The sequence below is a fragment of the Canis lupus genome, chromosome X (genome assembly GCF_003254725.2).
Source record: "Canis lupus dingo isolate Sandy chromosome X, ASM325472v2, whole genome shotgun sequence".
NCBI classification, from domain to species: domain Eukaryota; kingdom Metazoa; phylum Chordata; class Mammalia; order Carnivora; family Canidae; genus Canis; species Canis lupus.
Window position 1 is genome coordinate 44,093,236 of NC_064281.1, and position 22,916 is coordinate 44,116,151.

The following is a 22,916-nucleotide window of genomic DNA, read 5'->3' on the forward strand; positions in this document are numbered from 1 at the left end:
GGCAGCTGGGAGATGTTTGAGGGCTAGAAGTCTGACCCATTTTTTTGTGGGTCCCTCAAAGGGCTGGTACCATTCTTTCTGCACAGCAGGATTTAGAGGGGTGTTTCAGATAGCCATTCATCACCTGATGATTTTATCTGTGCAGGACGTATACTATAATTTACCTAATTTCTTTTAAAATAAAACTGTATCCTTGAGAATAAAACATATAATTAAGCAGACAAAATGAAAGCAATATGCTGACATGGTTGAAATAAATGTTGAGGCTAATGTGAAGTAATAGTGCACATAATGATGGGCGCTACACTAGGCTCTTCATCAATCTTTCATTTAGTCCTAATAAAAGTACTTCAGGGGTATACTGTCATTTTCACTTCACAAGGGAGGATATTGAGATCAAGGACATAGTGGAAATTGCCCAGGACCTGAAAGCTTGTAGGTAGGTACACGAGGTGGAAACTCAGGGCTCATTGATGATAACACCCCAGAAAGTCTGCAGTATAGGCCTGCCCCCAGCAGTCCTGTCTGGTTCCCCTTCCATTATTTGCTGGTGCAGCTCTGCACTATCTCATCCTATCTCCCAAAATTTCAGAAGCCCTTCATCCCAGAGATCTTTTCCCTGTTCCTTGGGCCCAAATGTTGATATATTCAACACTAATTCTGGCTGTGACAGAAGAAAGATGATGGTTTTGAGCCCTTGTAGAAGACTAGAATAATTGTTACTTACCACTCCTTCGTGACTTTTGATGATTGTGGATCCTAAGGAAGGCCCTTTGTTGCAGAGCTGGTTTCCTTGTGTGAGAATCCTGTGTTTGGCAGGATGCCCTTCCCTTCCACAAAGGCATCCAACCTGCCCAGGAAGGAAGATAGTTTACTTGTCAATGACGCTGCGCACCCACAGGCCCAGGCACCATGAGACCAGTTCCTTCAGAGGCGAAACAGGTTTCTCAGGGTCACCAAGCTGTTCCACAAATTTCACGGGCTCCTTAGATAAAGACGCATACAGCTGATGTTTGGTATCAATTTGGGAAAAGGAAAATAACTGCAATCCTTCTTTCACAGTAAAAGCCTCAAGTACCTTGATCAGAATTAGCCTGTTCTGGAAAGATGCACCATTAGTGAGCACCATGTATGTATGTAGCTATGACCAAAGCAGTAGCTATGACCAAAGGTTCTGAGCCAGGCATCCATCATTCCCTGGAATTTGAGATTGGTAGGAAAACAGCTTTTCCTTCTCTTGTTTTCCGTCTTCTTTTGGGCTACCTATTTCAAGGCAAGTTTGAAAATTAGTGGTTTTGTTAGAAGTATTCCAAAAATACAATATTGTATCTCCTAGTAGAGGACACCAGTTAGACTCTTAGTTTCTAAACTTCACTTTAACTTTGGTCAAATAGCTTTTTCTACCAGCCTACATGTCAAAGGAAGTATCCTAGATTTGTTGCTCTGGATGAACTTCCTGGTGTATGTCATTCCCAAAATCCTCATAAAGGAATCCTTCTTGGTTTTTTTGTTTGTTTTTTAACTGCTCTATCAGAAGAGATAATAAAAGCTCTTTGAGGGCCTACGGTGTTTCAGGTGTTTTGCATATCTTGCTGGTCACCTTCATAATATTCCTATAACATAAGTACCATTATTCCAAGTTCACAAATGAGGACATTAAGGCCCAGAAGGATAAATATATTGGCCCTGATGCATGGCTAGAAAGTGGCAGACCTGAGATTTAGGACTCCTGTCACAACCATTGCCTGCATTGGTCAGCATATTCTGACGTTTAAACAAAATGCAAATAAATCCCTGTGTTTTTGAAAGTCACCAACGTCAGTTAAAATATTCTCTACCATTGCTATGTTATCAGTCTATTTACTTTGAGTCTTGCTCTTGCAAATAATACTTTTCCTTTACATGAGATACTGAGTTTATGACATTATAGTCAGGAGTGGCAGATATGAAAAAGCATATACATGACTAAGGCCCCTGGCGTTGTTACTGTAAGGCATATTGTGTGCTGCTGAAAAGAATGCTATGTGCTATATAGAGGCACATGGACAAACAGACCAGATTTCCATTCCTCCAACACCTCTTCTAGAGGGGCTTCTATCTTCTAGAAGGGCTTGCATGGCACCTGAGACTGAAAAGCCACACATACAGCACTGCTATGAAAAATATCGGCCGTACTACCTGCAGATTGGAAGTGGGCATTTTTGTTGTCAGTGTTTCTGTATGAAATAGATGAATTCAACAAACCACGTTTCATGTAGTCTGCTTCATACAGGATATGCAAAAAACAAACAAAACATGGTCCCAGCACTTAAGTACCTCACAGGTTTCCCTGTACTTTTGTTTTTCAAACAAAAAAACGGAATGTAATTTGTGAATTAGAGGTCTCCATAGGGTACACTTGCAGTGCACGAGAGGAAAAGAGGAAGAAGAGACAAAGAATTGGACTGAGAAAGAATAGCGCAATAGGAGCAGGAGTCAGATCAGGAGAACTGAGTCCTCGTGACTATGAACACGTATGTCTGTACCTCAAAATTCCACTCTTTGGGGACTCACCAACGTGGTCCCATGTTCTTGAAAGTTTATAAATTTCACCAAATAATAATCACATTACCAACCTTATATTTATTAACTTATTTCTCCAGTTAAACTTCTTTACAGGTGTGAATACTGTGTATCGATCACTTTGCATTTGAAAAGCCTAGGAGAATTTCAAAACTTCTCCCACTGTGAGGACATTTCAGAAACTGAAAAATTATTAGAAAGGCCAGCACTGATTATGAAGTCAGGAGGTCAGCAATACACTGGTACTGGAAGCTATTGAACATAGGGAATGGGATGAAAGTCAGATAATCCATATGTACCACACACTTTGGTAGGCTCTGGGATTAGAGGGATCATTCAAGCTGATCCAGCTATCTTAGTACAGAAAATCATACAGGCGGATCTTAACCCCAGTGGTCCGTAAATATTTGTCAAAATTCTTTATCAGGGAAGTGTTTTACACACACACACACACACACACACACACACATTAAATTAGAATTCTGGAACTCAACTAGGCTCACAGAGTATTGGAGCCAGTCTGTCTGACTCTCAAGCCTCAAAGAATGTCTATGACATCAGACCCTTTTACTTCTTAAAGACTGATCAATTGGGGGGGGGAGAGAGAGAGAGAGAGAGAGAGAGAGAAGAAGAAGAAGAAGAAGAAGAAGAAGAAGAAGAAGAAGAAGAAGAAGAAGAAGAAGAAGAAGAAGAAGTAGGAGGAGGAGGAGGAAGAGGAGGAGGAGGAAGAGGAGGAGGAGGAAGAGGAGGAGGAGGAGGAGGAGGATGGGGGAGGAGCAGAGGGAGAGAGAGAGAGTCCTAAAGCAGACTCCTTACTCATCATGGTGCTCATCACAGGGCTCAATCCCTGGACCCTGAGTTCATGACCTGAGCTGAAACCAAGAGTCAGCTGCTTAACAACTGTGCCCCCCAAGAGCCCCCAGGACCCTTTTTCATAATAATTTATTTAAGTTTAATTCAGAGCCCTTATCTACAATTCCCCTGGCTGTGCATGTCTGTTGTTGCCCCATAAGATATCCTTGGAACTGAACGTTCTGCCTTATCTAAAGGGCAGAGACTGAGTGGGCAGCTCCAGCATGGAACTCCTTCACACTAAGTATGGCACGCATCTTACTGGGACATATCCTTCTTGTTACTGTCATACTTCAAGCTATCCATTCTTGCCTCTATATTACAACTAATCTTCACTACACAAGAGTTAGAATTCTCTGCACTGTGACTTTGGCTGTGCTTATTTTAATTTGCACCTTAGAGCTACATGTGGTTATGGCTGGGACAGAAATTATGTCCCATTCTCTCCATTAAGTTGGATAATACAGAGAATTACCTTAACCACAACAGGTTCAATGCAGTAATAACTTAAATACCTGATATCAGTTTTTCTGTGGCTGCACAACAAATTGTGACAAATTTAGCATCTTAACCACTAATTTATTAGTTCACAGTTTCTATGGGCCAGTTGTGTGGCATGGATCTAGTGAGTTCTCTGCTTGGGGTCTCACAGGGCTGAAATCAAGGTGTCAACTGGGCTGGGATCTTACCTGGAGGCTCTGGAAAGGAAACTATTTCCAAGCTCTTTCAGGTGGTTAGAGGAATTCAGCTCCTGTGGAGCAGGATGTTGTTGGGGCTGCTCTCAGATTCTAGAGGGGCTGGCTGTAGTTCTCGTCCTGCAGTTCTCTCCATCTTCAAACAAGCAATGGTGTGTCAGGTTCTTCTTCTGCTTCAAATCTCTCTTGCTTCCCCTTCTGCTGCCAGCCAGAGAAAGGTTTAAAGAGCTCCTGTGATTAGATTAGGCTTTTTTGTATAATCTCTCTATTTAAGGTCATTGTTTAGTAACTTTCAGTACACCTGTAAAATCCTTTTAGCCATGTAACAACACAAATATGCACAAGATAATTCATCTTATTCATGGTATCTGAGATTGTGGTGGGAAATGTTAGGAGACCAGTTTTAGAAGTCTACCTACCACAACCTCGAATAACCATCATTTGATTATTTATGTAAACCTTTTTTTTATGACCCTGGTTGTCTGAGTCCTATGAACACAATGCCCACTCTTTACGGACTTAGATCATGTTGTCATGCAGTTGTACTTTTAACAAGTGGCTTGTGCCTTCCCAAGTGTATTAGTCAGAGTTTTCCAGATGAACAGAATCAGTAGCATCGTGTGTGCTTGTGTGTGTGTGTGTGTGTGTGTGTGTGTGTGTAGAGAGAGAAAAACAGAGAGAGAGAGAGAGAGTGTGTGTGTGTGTGTGTGTGTGTGTTATTGTGATGAACTGGCTCACATGAGTATGGGAGCTAGGAAGACCAACATCTATGCCAGCAAGGTAAGAGGCAGGAGAACTCTAGTGTAGTTCCAGCCCAAGTCAAAAGGCCTGAGAACCAGGAGAGGCAATGCTTTAAGTTGCAATCCACCAGCTGCTGGGGTCAGTTCTCAAGAAGTTTTGATCTTTCACTCCACGTCTAAAGGCAGGAAAAGACAATGTTCTACCTCAAGCAGCCAGGCAGGATAGATTCCGTCCTGCTTGAGGGAAAGTCAGCCTTTTTGTTCCACGTAGCCTTCAACTGATTGGATACAGGACACCTACACTGGAGAGGGCAGTCTGTTTTACTCAGTCTACCTATGCAAATATTAGCCTTGCCCGTAAACACCTTCACAGACACACACACTCAGAATAATGTTTGACCTAATATCTGGCCACCCTTTGGCCCAGTCAAGGTGACACATAAATTTATACATAACACCAAGCATCTTGACAGTCCATTGATTAACATTTATTTTTAAATTTCCTTTGTATCTTAAATACTCTATTTCCATGTTTCCCAATGATAAAATGCATCTGTGAATGATCTCACTTTTAGTCACATGTTAACTATTTACGTTTTAGTTTATATGTTGATAGGGAAAACAGATCTGCAAGCAGTTTACATTCTTTACTGTAAAGGGGAAATTTGCATCACGCTGCATGCAAATTTAACAATACCTAATATTTATGAAATATTTACCATATTTGGCAAGTTCTTTTGTCAGCTCTGTAGGTGCTTTACCTCATTTAGTCAGCACAATACCATGACATATGTGTCATTAACAGCCCCATTTTTATATGAAGAACTTGAATACAGAAATTAGGTAATCTTTCCACTGTGACAGCTTGTAAGTGACCGGCCCAGGTTTGGAATCTATGGCTTCAGAACTGATGTTCCTAACTAATTCATGTGCCTATATAATTTATCATCCAAACTACGTAAAATTTATTATCCGAGCCAGAATGAGAGCACTTTTTAAAATTATACCTGCTCAGCAATGCCTGGATGACTCAGCGGTTGAGCTCTGCTTTCTACTCAGGGTGTGATCCTGGAGTTCAGGGATTGAGTGCCAGATCGGACTCCCTGGGGGAGCCTGATTCTCCCTCTGCCTGTCTCTCTCTCTCTCTCTCTCTCTCTCTCTCTCTCTCTCTCATAAATAAAATCTTTAAAAATAAATAAATAAAATCATACCTGCTCAATAGGCATAAAAGAGCAAAGTTGTAGATATGTCAAGACATTGCTTACTTGGTTAGTGATAATTCTTTTTGTCACAACTATCAGAGAATTCTCACCTAGACTGGCTAAACCAAAAAAGAAATCCATGATCTCAGGGCATTTGTAAGATCATCATCACTTTCCCTCCCTCTGTTAGATTATTCCTGTCAGCATACAAACTGGTGTTGTTTTCGTATTTGAAATACAACAAAACAAAATCCAAAACAAAACAAGCAAAAAGCCTTTTTTAAACTCACTGCTTCTACCACCTGTGAGACCATGTATCCTCCCCTGATATCAAACCTCACAGGGAGAGAGTTTTCTACACTGGCTGTCTCCAATTCCTCTCCTTTTCTGTCTCAATCGTATACCAATCGAGCTTACACACCTTCTACTAAAGTGAAACTGTTCTGGTCAAGGTAACATTTTCATCAGTATTTCTAAATCAAGTGGTTGTCTCACAGTCCTCTCCTCAGTTGACTTATCAGTAATTTTGGACAGAGTTGACCACTCACTCCTTCTGGAAGTACTTTCTTTCCTGGTATATTATTCAGGGTTTGCTAGGGAAACAAAGCCAAGTTGACATATATACACCTGGGTTCCAGGACAATACTTTTCTGGTTGTTCTCTGACCTCCTCAATCTCCTTTAGCTGGCTCTCTTCCTCTCCTTGTGACCTCCTGACATTGACCTGCCTTGGAACTCAATCCCTTAGTCCCTTTATCTTCTCTGCCTATACTCATTCCTTTGGTTATGGTGTCTAATATTGTGTCTTTATATGCCGTCTACACCCTCAAGGGTATACCCAGGGACAGAAAATTCCTGTTTTACTTGACCCAATACTTCAGTTGTTAATATTTTGTGTATTTTTGGCTCTCTTATTCTCTCTCCTTCCCTCTCTCTGACTCTCTCTTTGTCTTCTCTCTTACCTTTTCTTCTCCTTAAACACACCGTATACTGATACATATACATACAAATTGTTTCCAAACTATTTGAAATTAAGCTGTAAATATGTCCTTCTACCCCTAAATACCTTAGAGTACCTTCATGAGAACAAGGATATTCTTTTGTGTAAGCATACTACAATCATCAAAATCAATAAATTAACATTGATACCATATTATTATATATCTCATTTACAGACCTTATTCAAATGTGGCCAATTATCTTAACAAAGTGATTTATATGAGTGAAATTGTATGGTCTTTGTCTTTGTCTGACTGATCTATTTCTCTTACCACAATACACTGTAGCTCCATCCATGTCATAACAAATGGCAAGATTTCATTCTTTTTGATAGTTGAGTGATATTCCATTAGATAGATAGATAGATAGATAGATAGATAGATAGATAGATAGATAGGTTCATCAGTCGGTGGACATTTTGGGCTCTTTCCATAGTCTGACTGTTGTTGATAATACTTCTATAAACATCAGGGAATTTAAGAAACAATACAGATGAACATATGAGAAGGAAAAAAAGATAGAAGGAAGCAAACCATGAGACTCTTAGTGATAGAGAACAACTTGAGGGTTGATGGAGAGACGTTAGTGTGGGTTGTGCTAAATGAGTGATGGATGAGTATTAAGGAGAGCACTTGTTATGATAAGCACTGGGTGTCATATGTAAGTGATGAATCATTAAATTCTACTCCTGAAACTAATACTACACTATATGTTAACTAGAATATAAATAAAATTTTGAAAAAATGTCATTTATAGAAAATTTTATAAATTTTATGGTTTGTCCATTCTTCTCTCCAGTGTAATGTAATGTAATGTAATGTAATGTAATGTAATGTAATGTATCTAGTTATTATTTCACTTTTTTTCTTCAATCCGGAACAAGTTCTCAAACTTACTGTCTTGCATAACCATTACAGTTTTGAGAAGTATGAACCATTTACTAGAGTGTCCCTCATTTGGGGTTTACCTGATTTTCTGTTTTCATGATTAGATTCAGCTTATGCATTTCTGCAAGGAAGACCAGAAGGTGATACTATATCCTTCTCATTGCATTATATCAATTAGCACATGATATCCATTTATTTCATCATTGATGATACTATATTTGTTCTCTTGGTTAAGGTTGTATTCATCAGATTATTCCAAAGTAAAATTAATATTTTCCTTTTGTGCACTTAAATATTTTGTGTGGAGATACTTGGAGACTATGGAAATATCCTCTTCTATCATCCATTAATGATTCTCTACTGAATCCATTAACACATGATGTTTGAAAAATTATATGTTTCCAACTTTATCATTTTTCCCCGTTTACTACTAAGGATTCTTCTGCAATGAAGAGCTTTCCTCTCACCCACATTTATTAACTATTCATGTCTTAATTTGTTTCAGTATGGGTTCATGAATGTATATTTTATTCACTGTGTAATAAGCCACTACCATCATGATTGATTTCGATGCTTTAATTTGCCCAGATTTGGTCACTGGAAGCCCCTTGATTTCTGTTCCCATGTCCTTTGATATGTGTCCATTTTTCTTTGAAACCTTTTTTGGTGCAACAAGATGTTCCAGGCTCTTTTTGTACTTGGCTGTTCCAGCCCTGGACTCAGCCATTTTCCCAAGCCCTGGTTTCTTATAGTGTAGAATGGTGTTTGGAATGGAATCTTGCTTTTAAGCATCATTTTCTATTGGCACTATGACTTGACAATCTCCTACATTTCCTTTAACTCATTACCCAATATGTGGAATTGGCATAAAAATAGGATATTTTCTCATAGGTATGTGGCAAGGTTTAAACATAGTAAAGAAAGCATTTAGTATAGTGCTTGGAACACAGGTGATGTTTTAAAATGAGACAATTTGAGCATCACAGTATGTAATAATAATAATAGATTATGACCCAGTGAATAAAATAAGAATCTATAAGTATACTTGAAAACAAGTATACTATTTTTATCTTTTTATTTTTTTACTATTAAATACTTCTGGTTATAGGTAAGATCTACCACCTCTGGGAAAAACCTCAGGATTACAATATTTGTCTTGTCAAGTCAAGGCCAGTTCAAGCATTGCAGAGCCTGTAAGAATAGAAACATGAAGAATGATTCCAGAAGCGGACTTCAAGACTTGTTAACTGACAGACTTCAATATTAGGGACAAACAACATGAAATGAAGAACATCAACCTCTCCTAACAAACCCTGCTACTAAAACCCAGTACTTTCCTTTTTGTGGCCCTAATACCACTGTGCTATAAACAGACAATTATTTTTCTGCTCATTCATTAGACCGTGAACTGATAGATGTAACTTGTTTATGACTTACCCTTGATACCCAAAACAGTGCCTTTCAGTATAGGAGACATCCAATAAGTATGTTCTGAGTGAGTGACTGACTGACTGAATGAATGAATGAATGAAAATATTGAGCAGTTTCAAGTATCTCATTAGCATAACAAGAGGAGGAAATTAAGGCTGACAAAAATAGAGAAGCATCCCCAAAGTCATACGCTTATAAGAGATAGAGGTAGAGTTCCATCCTGGTCTGAATCTAGAAGCCTGAAGCCTTAGTTGTATTGCCTCCTTGGATGATGGGCCTTCCCAGAAAGAAAAGTCTGCCCAGTTCCCATGTTTCCAGAATTCAGGTGGAAGCCCTGTATGTACCAGACTGTGTCTCCTAGACTGGTTCAAGGTTCAGGTAATTAATTCAACAAATATTTATGGATCACTTACTATAGGTCTCTCAGATTTTGGAGATATAGCTGAGAACACAACAGATTCCCTGCTCCTGTCAATATTTCATTCTAGTGTGGAGAGTTAGATAATGAACAAGGGGACTCATAATATTAGGAATGATGGAGAAATTAAACCTTGATTACAAATAGAGAATCACGGGATCCCTGGGTGGCGCAGTGGTTTAGCGCCTGCCTTTGGCCCAGGGCGCGATCCTGGAGACCCGGGATCGAATCCCATGTCAGGCTCCCGGTGCATGGAGCCTGCTTCTCCCTCTGCCTGTGTCTCTGCCTCTCTCTCTCTCTCTCTGTGACTATCATAAATAAATAAAAATTAAAAAAAAAAACAAATAGAGAATCATCCAACATGTGTGTGTAGAGAAGGAAGTGTGAATGTGGAGGAGAGAGAGAGCTTGCTGGGTTCAGAGAACTTGGAATAGTTTGTAATAACTGGAGGTAGAGTGGAAATATAGGCTGGGGGTTCAAGTGGGAAATTAGAAAGTAGTATCCACAAGAAAATGAGTCACTTAATTTCTCTGGGACTAAATGTTTTTGACAAGAAAAGAGGAATGTAGACCTCTGAGAAAATGTGTGGCAAATGTCTAAAGCTCAAATCTAAAAACAATGCTCTTTTCTTTTATTGAACAACAATGACATTAATTATAGCTGGTGTCTTTGAGTTTGCTCTTTATTAGTCACTGCACTAGTTGCTTTATGTGTTTATTTATTCCTCTATAAAGAAGAGTAGTGGGGATTTTTATAGTTTACAATGTTGGGTAGCAGTAGATGGCAGGTATTAGAATTAAATCCCAAATCTGTCTAATTTCAAAGAGCTTGTTGTTTTGTCTAAATATTTCTCTTTTCTTTTTTCTAGAGGTTGCACTTAGGCAAGAGGTGGCAACCGAGGTGAATTGAGTGGTACATAAAGTTTAAAATGAGAGTTATGGGAGCTCCTAGGTGGCACAGTTAAGTGTCTGACTCTTGATTTTGGCTTAGGCAGTGATCTCAGGGTGGTGAGATCAAGCCCCACCTCTGGCTCCATGCTTAGCACAGAGTCTGCTTAAGATTCTTTCTCCCTCGCCCTCTGAACAACCCCTTCTCCCTGCTCTCTCTTTCTAAATTAAATAAATAAATCTTTGAAAAAATAAAACTAAATGACAGTTATGAAACTAAATAACAAAGCATTTCCACAGTGTTTAGTAAAAGGGAAATCAATTAAGTTTATTATTTATATTTCATTCTTAATATTTTAGCCTTTGTGGTTTTTGAATTAAATTTTTTATCCTTCAGAATTTTTTTATAATAACTTTTACTCAGGCAGGGCACCTTGGTGGCTCAGTGGTTGAGCATTTGCCTTTGGCTCAGGCCGTGATCCCAGAGTTCTGGGATTGAGTCCCACATCAGGCTCCCCACAGGGAGCCTGCTTCTCCCTCTGCCTATGTCTCTGCCTCTCTCTGTGTCTCTCATGAATAGATAAATAAATCTTTAAAACAATAATTGTTACTCATCCTAGAGAAATGAAACCTGTGCTTAATGAAATATATATTTAGGGACATGTAATCTAAATTTCTAAAAAGATAGTGTTTATAGGTTGTAAGACCTCTGATGATATCATGTGCCATTCCCATTAATAAAGAAAAGTCCTTCCTGAACCCATCTTCCCCAATATGGAGACCCTGGGGAGATGTTGACAGGGCACCTGTGAGAAACCAAGGTATAAATGGATATGTGTGTATGTGCTGGTGGTTTTAGAATATGAACATGAATTCTTGGATGCTCCTCCCTTTAAAAGGTGGGCCTTAAACCCCTCCACTTTAAGTATGAGATGGACTTAGTGACTTGCTTCTAAGAAATAAAATGAAGTAGGAGTGATGGTGTACAACTTTAGAGAGCAGGTCCTTCCTCTCTTGGACCTGAAGGAAGCTGAGGGAAGCTAGCTGCCATGTCATACCCAATAGCCCAGTGGAGACATGGAACCAAGGCCTCCTGCCAACAGCCCTGTGAGACGGTCATCTTATACGTGGGCCATTGAGTCCCTATCAAGTCTTCAGATGGATGTAGGTCTGACTGACTTCTTGAGAAAAACCTCATGAGGGGCGGGTCAAGATGGCGGAGGAGTAGGGGTCCTCAACTCATCTGCCCCACCAACTTACCCAGGTAACTTTCAAACCATCCTGAGAACCTACGAATTTGACCTGAGATTTAAAGAGAGAACAGCTGGAGTGCCAAAGAGAGAAGGGGTTTCGCTTCTAACAAGGTAGGAAGGCAGAAAAAAAATAAAAAAGAATCAAGTGGGGGAGGCGCACCACAAGGAGCCAGGCTAAAGCCTGAGGGCGAAAGCCCCCAGACAGGAAAGCCCAGCCTCAGAGAAGCAGGAACTTTAAAACATCTGCACCGGATTCTTTCCAGTCAGAAAGGCGCTTAGTAGGGAAATGGAGCAGAATCGCAGAAGGGACAGTGGAGCCTCCAGTTTCCTGGAGTCACTAATAGGGGCAGTGCACCCCAGGAAAGAGTGCCACAAACTGGGCGGATATCTGTAAAGGGCTGGAGTGCGCACCCGGAGGGGCATCTGTGAGAAGCCTGTGGCTTAGGCGGGCGGCTCCAGATGGAGGGAGGGGTCTGTGCCCTGCTGCCTTAGGAAGACGTGCCCGGGAACATGATTCCAGCAGCACAGGCCACAGATCCCAGGGCGCCAAGCAGGCACAGCCCAGGATCCTGCGCTCCTCCAGGGACAGGCAGAGGTAGGGAGGGCACAGGACAGCGAGGACTCCCTTGCCGCCAGGTGCCCCCAAGCTGAGCACATCAGTGCCCCCACGCCGTCGGGGAGCATCAAGGCCAGGGTTGACTGGGACTGTGGTAGTTACTGCTGGAGCTGACTCCAGAGCTGGAGAGCTGGCTGACGCCAGTGTTGTCATTCCTCCTTGTATCCCCCCTATGCCTGGGAGGGTCGGGGCCACCAGGGAACAGAGGCCTCACGGGGTAAACTGCTACCACTGAGCAGTTTACCCCGTGATAAACCCCTCTGATACTCAAGAGGCATGGCAGCTCCCTCAGGTGCACACACCTGAGAATCAAAACAGCAGGCCCCTCCCCCAGAAGACCAGCTGGAAGGACAGGGGAAAAGCAAGTTATTGACCAAGCAGCGCTGGAAAGTTCCAGGGGAAGTACAGGAATTTACAGTATATAAAACCAGAGGGTACTCCTCCTACTTTTTTCTTTTTCCAGTACAACTCGTTTTTATATAAGACTATAAATTTCCTTTTTTCTCTTTTCCAACCTTAACTACAATATTTTACCATCTCTTCACTTTTAAGATTCTTCCTTTTTGATTTATATACTTCTACAATTACAAGTCCTAGATATATTTTCCACTTCTAGATTCCCTTCAACAAACTCAACTTAGTTTTGGGAGATATACAAGATATTTTTGTTTGTTTGTTTTCTATTGTTTTGTTTTGTTTCTCTGCCTCATTTTGTTCTACAATGGTGGAAGTTAATACATTCTAAAACACGACAGGTATGCACCCAGAACCAAGTGGTATACCGTGCTGGTTCATTCTGTGAGATTCCTCATTCCCATTCTGCCCCCCCCCCTTATATCTAATTTATGTTTTGGTGATCAATGTTGGGGCTTTCTACAAGTATTTCTGGTTTATATACATTTGGAACTGAGTTTCTTCTAACATACAGAACTTAATATACTCAGAGCCAAGAGGATCACCCTCTAGAACCCCTCAGGTAGACTACATTCTCCCTCCACTACAACTTCATCATCACTAAATTCATATCTTTCAATAGTAATTCTGAATGTGAATGGGCTAAATGATCCCATCAAAAGACGCAGGTTTTCAGACTTGATAAAAAAGCAAGACCTATCTATTTGCTGTCTATAGGAGACTCATTGGGACCTAAGGATACCTCCAGCCTGGAAGTGAAAGGTTGGAGAACCATTTACCATTCAAATGTTCTCAAGAGAAAGCTGGGGTAACCATCCTCATATCAGGTAAATTAAAGTTGAGAAACTATATCATACTAAAAGAGTCTATTCAACAAGAGGACCTAACAATCATGAATATGTATGCCTCTAGTATGGGAGCTGCCAAGTATATCAATTAATAACCAAAGTAAAGAGATACTCAGATAATAATACACTTATACAGGGAGACTTGAACATGGCGCTTTCAGCATTTGATAGATCTTCTAAGCACAAAATCTCCAAGGAAACAAGAGCTTTAAATGATAACTTGGACCAGATGGATTTCACAGATATTTACAGAACTTTACATCCAAATGCAATTGAATACACATTCTTCTCAAGTGCACATGGAACTTTCTCCAGAATAGACCACATGCTGGGTCACAAATCAGGTCTCAACCAATACCAAAGAATGGAATTGTCCCCTGCATATTTTCAGACCACAATGCATTGAAACTAGAACTCGATCACAAGAAGAATTCTGGAAGAAACTCAAACACCTGGAGGTTAAAGAGCATCCTATTCAAAGTTGAATGGGTCAACCAGGATCTAGAGAAAAATTAAAAAGATTCATGAAAACTAATGAAAATGAAGATACAACTGTTCAAAATCTTTGGGATACAGCAAAAGCAGTCCTAAGAGGGAAATATATCGCAAGCATCCTTCAAAAACTTGGAAAAACCTAAAATACACAAGCTAACCTTACACCTGAAGGAACTGAGAAAGAAGAGCAAATAAAACCTACACGAAGCAGAAGAAGAGCGTTAATAAAGATTCAAGTGGAAGTCAATGAAATAGAGACCAGAAGAACTGTGGAACAGATCAAAAAACCAGGAGCTGGTTCTTTGAAAGAATTAATAAGATAGATAAATCCCTAGCGACCCTTATTAAACACAAAAGAGAAAACACTCTAATTAATAAAATCATGAATGAAAAAGCAGACATCACAACCAATACCAAGGAAATGCAAGCGATTTTAAAAACGTATTATGAGCAGGTGTATGCCAGTATATTAGGCAATCTAGAAGAGATGGACACATTTCTGGAAAATCACAAATTAACAAAACTGGAACAGGAAGAAATAGAAAACCTGAACAGGAAAATAACCAGGGAGGAAATTGAAGCAGTCATCAAAAACCTCCCAAGACACAAAAGTCCAGGGCCAGATGGCTTCACAGGGGAATCTATCAAATGTTTAAAGGAGAAACAATACCTATTCTACTAAAGGTGTTCCAAAAGAGAGAAAGAGATGGAGTACTTCCAAACTCGTTCTATGAGGCCAGCATCACCTTAATTCCAAAACCAGACAAAGACCCCACCAAAAATGAGAATTATACACCAATATCCCTGATGAACATGGATGCAAAAATTCTCAAAAAGATATTTGCCAATTGGATCCAACATTACATTAAGAAGATTATTCACCATGGCCTAGTGGGATCTATCCCCCGGATGCAAGGCTGGTTCAACACTCATAAAACAATCAATGTGATTCATCATATCAGCAAGAGAAAAGCCAAGAACCATATGATCCTCTCATTAGATGCAGAGAAAGCATTTGACAAAATACAGCATCCATTCCTGATCAAAACTCTTCAGGGTGTAGAGATAGAGGGAACATTCCTCGACATCTTAAAAGCCATCTACGAAAAGCCCACAGTAAATATCATTCTCAATAGGGAAGCACTTGGAGCCTTTCCCCTAAGATCAGGAACACGGCAGGGATGTCCACTCTCACCACTGCTATTCAACATAGTATTGGAAGTCCTAGCCTCAGCAATCAGACAAAAGACATTAAAAGCATTCAAATTGGCAAAGAAGAAGTCAAACTCTCCCTCTTCGCTGATGAAATGATACTCTAGATAGAAAACCCAAAAGCCTCCACCCCAAGATTGCTAGAACTTATACAGCAATTTGGTAGCGTGGCAGGATACGAAATCAATGGCATTTTTATACACTAACAATGAGACTGAAGAAAGAGAAATACAGGAGTCAATCCCATTGACAATTGCACCCAAAAGCATAAGATACCTAGGAATAAACCTAACCAAAGAGGTAAAGGATCTATACCCTAAAAACTACAGACCACTTCTGAAAGAAATTGAGGAAGACACAAAGAGATGGAAAAATATTCCATGCTCATGGATTGGCAGAATTAATATTGTGAAAATGTCAATGTTACCCAGGGCAATTTACACATTTAATGCAATCCCTATCAAAATACCATGGACTTTCTTCAGAGAGTTAGAATAAATTATTTTAAGATTTGTGTGGAATCAGAAAAGACCCCGAATAGCCAGTGGAATTTTGAAAAAGAAACCATATCTGGGGGCATCACAATGCCAGATTTCAGGTTGTACTACAAAGCTGTGGTCATCAAGACAGTGTGGTACTGGCACAAAAACAGACACATAGATCAATGGAACAGAATAGGGAACCCAGAAGTGGACCCTGAACTTTATGGTCAACTAATATTCGATAAAGGAGGAAAGACTATCCATTGGAAGAAAGAGAGTCTCTTCAATAAATGGTGCTGGGAAAATTGGACATCCACATGCAGAAGAATGAAACTAGACCATTCTCTTTCACCATACACAAAGATAAACTCAAAATGGATGAAAGATTTAAATGTGAGACAAGAGTCCATCAAAATCCTAGAGGAGAACACAGGCAACACCCTTTTTGAACTTGGCCACAGTAACTTTTTTCAAGATACATCCACGAAGGCAAAAGAAACAAAAGCAAAAATGAACTATTGGGACTTCATCAAGATAAGAAGCTTTTGCACAGCAAAGGATACAGTCAACAAAACTAAAAGACAACCTACAGAATGGGAGAAGATATTTGCAAATGACGTATCAGATAAAGGGCTAGTATCCAAGACCTATAAAGAACTTATTAAACTCAACACCAAAGAAACACCAATCCAATCATGAAATGGGCAAAAGACATGAAGAGAAATCTCACAGAGGAAGACATAGACATGGCCAACATGCACATGAGAAAATGCTCTGCATCACTTGCCATCAGGGAAATACAAATCAAAACCACAATGAGATAGCACCTCACAGCAGTGAGAATGGGGAAAATTAACAAGGCAGGAAACCACAAATGTTGGAGAGGATGCGGAGAAAAGGGAACCCTCTTACACTGTTGGTGGGAATGTGAACTGGTGCAGCCATTCTGGAAAACTGTGTGGAGGTTCCTCAAAGAGTTAAAAATAGACCTTCCCTACGACCCAGCAATTGCACTGTTGGGGATTTACCCCAAAGATTCAGATGCAATGAAACGCCGGGACACCTGCACCCCGATGTTTCTAGCAGCAATGTCCACAATAGCCAAACTGTGGAAGGAGCCTCGGTGTCCACTGAAAGATGAATGGATAAAGATGTGGTTTATGTATACAATGGAATATTACTCAGCCATTAGAAACGACAAATACCCACCATTTGCTTCAATGTGGATGGAACTGGAGGGTATTATGCTGAGTGAAGTAAGTCACTCGGAGAAGGACAGTGTATGTTCTCATTCATTTGGGGAATATAAATAATAGTGAAAGGGAATATAAGGGAAGGGAGAAGAAATGTGTGGGAAATAACAGAAAGGGAGGCAGAACATGGAAGACTCCTAACTCTGGGAAACGAACTAGGGGTGGTGGAAGGGTCGGAGGGCTGGGGGTGGGGGAGAGTGGGTGACGGGCACTGAGGGGGACACTTGATGGGATGAGCACTGGGTGTTATTCTGTATGTTGGTACATTGAACACCAATAAAAAATTAATTTATTAAAAAAAGAAGAAAAAAATAAAAAATAAAACAATCAATGTGATTCATCATATCAGCAAGAAAAAAACAAGAACCATATGATCCTCTCATTGGATGCAGAGAAAGCATTTGACAAAATACAGCATCCATGCCTGATCAAAACTGTTCTGAGTGTAGGGATAGAGGGAATATTCCTCAGCATCTTAAAAGCCATCTAGGAAAATACCACAGCAAATACCATTCTCAATGGGGAAACACTGGGAGCCTTTCCCTTAAGATCAGGAACACGGCAGGGATGTCCACTCTCACCACTGCTATTCAACATAGGACTAGAAGTCCTAGCCTCAACAATCAGAAAACAAAAAGAAATAAAAGGTGTTCAAAGGGGCAAAGAAGAAGTCAAACTCTCCGTCTTCGCAGATGACATGATACTGTACATAGAAAGCCCAAAAGCCTCCACCCCAAGATTGCTAGAACTCATACAGCAATTCGGCAGTGTGGCCGGATACAAAATCAATGCCCAGAAATCAGAGGCATTTCTATACACTAACAATGAGACTGAAGAAAGAGAATTCAAGAGTCAATCCCATTGATAATTGCACCCCAAAGCATAAGATACCTAGGAATAAACCTAACCAAAGAGATAAAGGACCTATACCCTAAAAACTACAGACCACTTCTGAAAGAAATTGAGGAAGACACAAAGAGATGGGATAATATTCCATGCTCATGGATGGGAAGAATTAATACTGTGAAAATGTCAATGCTACCCAGGGCAATTTACACATTCAGTGCAATCCCTATCAAAATACAACAGACTTTATTCAGAGAGTTGGAACAAATCATCTTAAGATTTGTATGGAATCAGAAAAGAGCCTGAAAAAAAAGACCCTGAATAGCCAGGGGAATATTGAAAAAGGAAACCAGAGTTGGGGGCATCACAATGCCGGATTTCAGGTTGTACTACAAAGCTGTGATCATCAAGACAGTGTAGTACTGGCACAGAAATAGACACATAGATCAATGGAACAGGATAGGGAATCCAGAAGTGGACCCTCAGCTCCCTGGTCAACTAATATTTGACAAAGCAGGAAAGACTATCCACTGGAAAAAGGACAGTCTCTTCAATACATGGTGCTGAGAAAATTGGACAGCCACACGCACAAGAATGAAACTAGACCACTCTCCTTCACCATACACAAAGATAAACTCAAAATGGATGAAAGATCTACATGTGAGACAAGATTCCATCAAAATCCTAGAGGAGAACTTGGCCACAGCAACTTCTTGCAAGATACATCCATGAAGGCAAGAGAAACAAAAGCAAAATGAATTATTGGGATTTCATAAAGATAAAAGCTTCTGCAAAGCAAAAGAAACATTCAAAAAAACTAAAAGACATCCCTACACAATGGAGAAGATATTTACAAATGACGTATCAGATAAAAGGCTAGTATCCAAGATCTATAAAGAACTTATTAAATTCAACAGCAAAGAAACAAACAATCCAATCATGAAATGGGCAAAAGACAGGAACAGAAATTTCACAGAGGAAGACTTAGGCATAGCCAAGAAGCACATGAGAAAATGCTCCGCATCATTTGCCATCAGGGAAATACAAATCAAAACCACAATTAGATACCACCTCACACCAGTGAGAATAGGGAAAATTAACAAGGCAGGAAACCACAAATGTTGGAGAGTATGTGGAGAAAGGGGAACCCTCTTGCACTGGTGGTGGATAAGTGAACTGATATAGCCATTCTGGTAAACTGTGTGGAGGTTCCTCAAAGATTTACAAATAGAGTTACCTTACAACCCAGCATTGCACTGCTGGGGATTTAGCCCAAAGATACTGATGCAGTGAATGACCGAGACACCTGCACCCCAATGTTTATAGCAGCAATGTCCACAATAGCCAAGCTGTGGAAGTAGCCTTGGTGTCCATCGAAAGATGAATGGATAAAGAAGATGTGGTCTATGTATACAATGGAATATTACTCAGCCATTAGAAACGACAAATACCCACCATTTACTTCAATGTGGATAGAACTGGAGGGTATTATGCTGAGTGAAGTAAGTCAGTCAGAGATGGACAAACATTATATAGTCTCATTCATTTGGGGAATGTAAAAAATAGTGAAGGGGATTAAAGGGGAAAGGAGAGAAAATGAGTGGGAAATATCAGAGAGGGTGACAGAACATGAGAGACTCCTAACTCTGGGAAACGAACAAGGGGTGGTGGAAATGGAGGTGGGCGAAGGGATAGGGTGAGTGGGTGACAGGCACTGAAGGCGTCAGTTGACGGTATGAGCACTGGGTGTTACACTATGTTGTCAAATCGAACTCCAATAAAAAAATTACCAAAAAAAAAAAAAAAACCCTCATGAGATACACTGAGCCAGGAGTACCAGCTAAGCCTTTCCCAGATTTGAGCTGCAGAAACTGTGTAATATAGTAAATGTTTATAGTATTAAGCTGCCACATTTTGGGGAATTTTCTACACAGCATAATTACTATAGTGTGTGTTCATTGATTAATAAGAGAGTAGTGTAAAGTACCCTTTCTAAACTTGATACTATTCAACCAATGAAAATCTATCATCTTGCCCCAAGAGCTATCACCACATTGCAGTAAGATGCTATGATAAAATGGTTTCTTTCTTCTTCCTTCCAGTTGCTACTTTTTCTGTCACCAGCATGTCAGGGTTTGTCCTACTACTTAGCTTAACTGCCTAGAATGTCTGTTATGAAGTTTAGGTTCAGTCTCAGTATGACAGAAATTGTTAGTAAAAGAAGGCTGATAGCCTTGCTATGGAGAAGTCCCACAGAGTGAAGATTGCAAAATACATCATCTGGGCTTTGATTTGTTCTTTGTTCTAAAGGGTCAGAAACTATTTTATCAGAATATTAAGGACTCATAGACTAAATTGACTGACTTGGGGGCTGAGCTATACAAAGTAAATTCATACAAGACTAATGTATAAATAAGAAATTTCTCTAAATTTATTATGTGCAGAATGGAATTCTAGTGCTCTCATTTAGTGTTCCTCCTTTCCCTGAATTATAGTGTAGAGGCTATATTAGAAAATCAAAAGGTAGTTCAGTTAAGCTTGCAATTAGAGCCCAGGTGGTGAGTCCCAAGTATGTTCTTCCAAAGCCACTGGAAGTCTTGATAAACTGATACTATCTCACCATGTGTTTATTTAACTGGTTTAACTTTCTAGGGTTATTTTATTACCAAGTCCATAGGTGGTATCTCACTGTTGTCTTCCATGTTACTGGAGTTGAGCTCCCTTTCATAGTCTTCTTTAGGTGGTCTTAGTTTGGCAAGATTTTCATCATGAAATCCAGCTGTATTATCTCAGGCTGTGGTTGCTCAGTCTGCACCATCAATCACTGTATTCTCAGGGATGACCTCAAATGTATTCAGATTGCAACAAGCCACAGTGATGCAACCACTTGTCAGTATTACATTTCATTCCACATATGCTTTTGATACAATAACATTATGATTTCCCATTTTTCATGGCTTGGGAATAACAGCCAACTTCAAAATCATTATTGGTGCCAATGATCATAGGTTTCAGGTCTGGATCATCAGCATTAGGGGTGATATTATCAAGGTAAGCATTTATGATAAGCACCTGTTCTTCAAATAGGTTACTTCACCCACTATTAGCCTGACTTCTGCAATAATTTGTGCTTTAGAGTGAATCACTGTCCTAGGTCCTGTAGTTATATCACCCCAGGTTTCACTTTCTACATACACAACTGCTCCAGGAGGAATCTTTACTCTTTTGAGCCTTCTCTGCCATGGTCTGGCCCCTGTCTCTCATGGACTTATTTTTTTAAATGTTTACCATAGCATATAATGCATGTTTTGTATTTTCATTACTGATATAAAATTTCCTTTAAATGGAGTTGAGTAAAAGATGATACAATATATAGGAAATATTAAGAAATACGTGGGTTTTGAGTATATCTTGTAAAGCTTAAAGTTGTAAGACATGCACAACTGAGGTGCTATTAAAAACACTGTGCTAAAGTCAGGCTTTATGGGTACTTTGCTAGATAGCAGGTGGGCTGCTAAAAATATTTTTGTTAATGAGATTATCCTAGAAAGCCTCACAGTACACAAAAAGTTTGCTTGAAAGCTGATCTCAAAAGTTATAGAAATTATACCTCAAAAATAGTATCCACTATATCAAGTCCTTATTACAAGTGTGCATTTTTCCTATCTGTGTTGCCTATAAAATATTTACTATGACAGCAAATAGTTCTGCCCACGGTATTTACACAAGTGTTCTTTACCCTGGATATTCAAAGATCAATGAAACATTGTTTGTCATAGTCATAGATTTCACAACTGTATGTTGGAAGCAGACAAATAAAAACAAACATAGACGCTGAGATATAAATGGGTACACACTGTAGTGGGAATACTAAGGAATACTGTGTAGTGGCACAGGGAAAGTGAGCCAGAGAAATTGACAGAGAAGGAGTATCCCAAAATCCCAAAATGGAGGAGAGTTGTCCATTCCTTGCTAAGGTTGAGGTATTCATTTGTACATCTTTCATCTTTACTTTCATCTTTGATTTCACATTCTTGGTTTTGTCAGTGTAAACCTAAATAAAATATACCTCTATAATTTTTATAAATTTATTTTTTATTGGTGTTCAATTTGCCAACATATAGAATAGCACCCAATGCTCATCCCATCAAGTGCCCCCCTCAGTGCCCATCACCCAGTCACTCCCACCCCCTGCCCACCTCCCCTTCCACCACCCCTAGTTCGTTTCCCAGAGTTAGGAATCTCTCCTAACTCTGGGTCTCTATTTATTTCTCATTCTGTCTCCCTCCCTGATATTTCCCACTCATTTTTCTCCTTTCCCCTTTATTCCCTTTCACTATTTTTTATATTCCCCAAATGAATGAGACCATATAATGTTTGTCCTTCTCCGACTGACTTATTTCACTCAGCATAATACCCTCCAGTTCCATCCACGATGAAGCAAATGGTGGGTATTTGCCGTTTCTAACGGCTGAGTAATATTCCATTGATAAATAGACCATATCTTCCTTATCCATTCATCGTTCGATGGACACTGAGGCTCCTTCCACAGTTTGGCTATTGTGGATGGACATTGATGCTATAAACATCAGGGTGCAGGTGTCCAGGCGTTTCATTGCATCTGTATCTTTGGGGTAAATCCCCAGCAGTGCAATTGCTGGGTGGTAGGGCAGATCTATTTTTAACTCTTTGAGGAACCTCCACACAGTTTTCCAGAGTGGCTGCACCAGCTCACATTCCCACCACCAGTGCAAGAGGGTTCCCCTTTCTCCACATCCTCTCCAACATCTGTTGTTTACTGCCTTGTTAATTTTCCCCATTCTCA

General features: G+C 40.0%; 1 pseudogene; it reads right to left on the bottom strand.

Moving 5' to 3' along the window:
- Positions 1 to 871: 871 nt before the first annotated feature.
- Positions 872 to 22,916, bottom strand: part of LOC112673204 (dynactin subunit 6-like) — a 45,338-nt pseudogene continuing 23,293 nt past the window's right edge.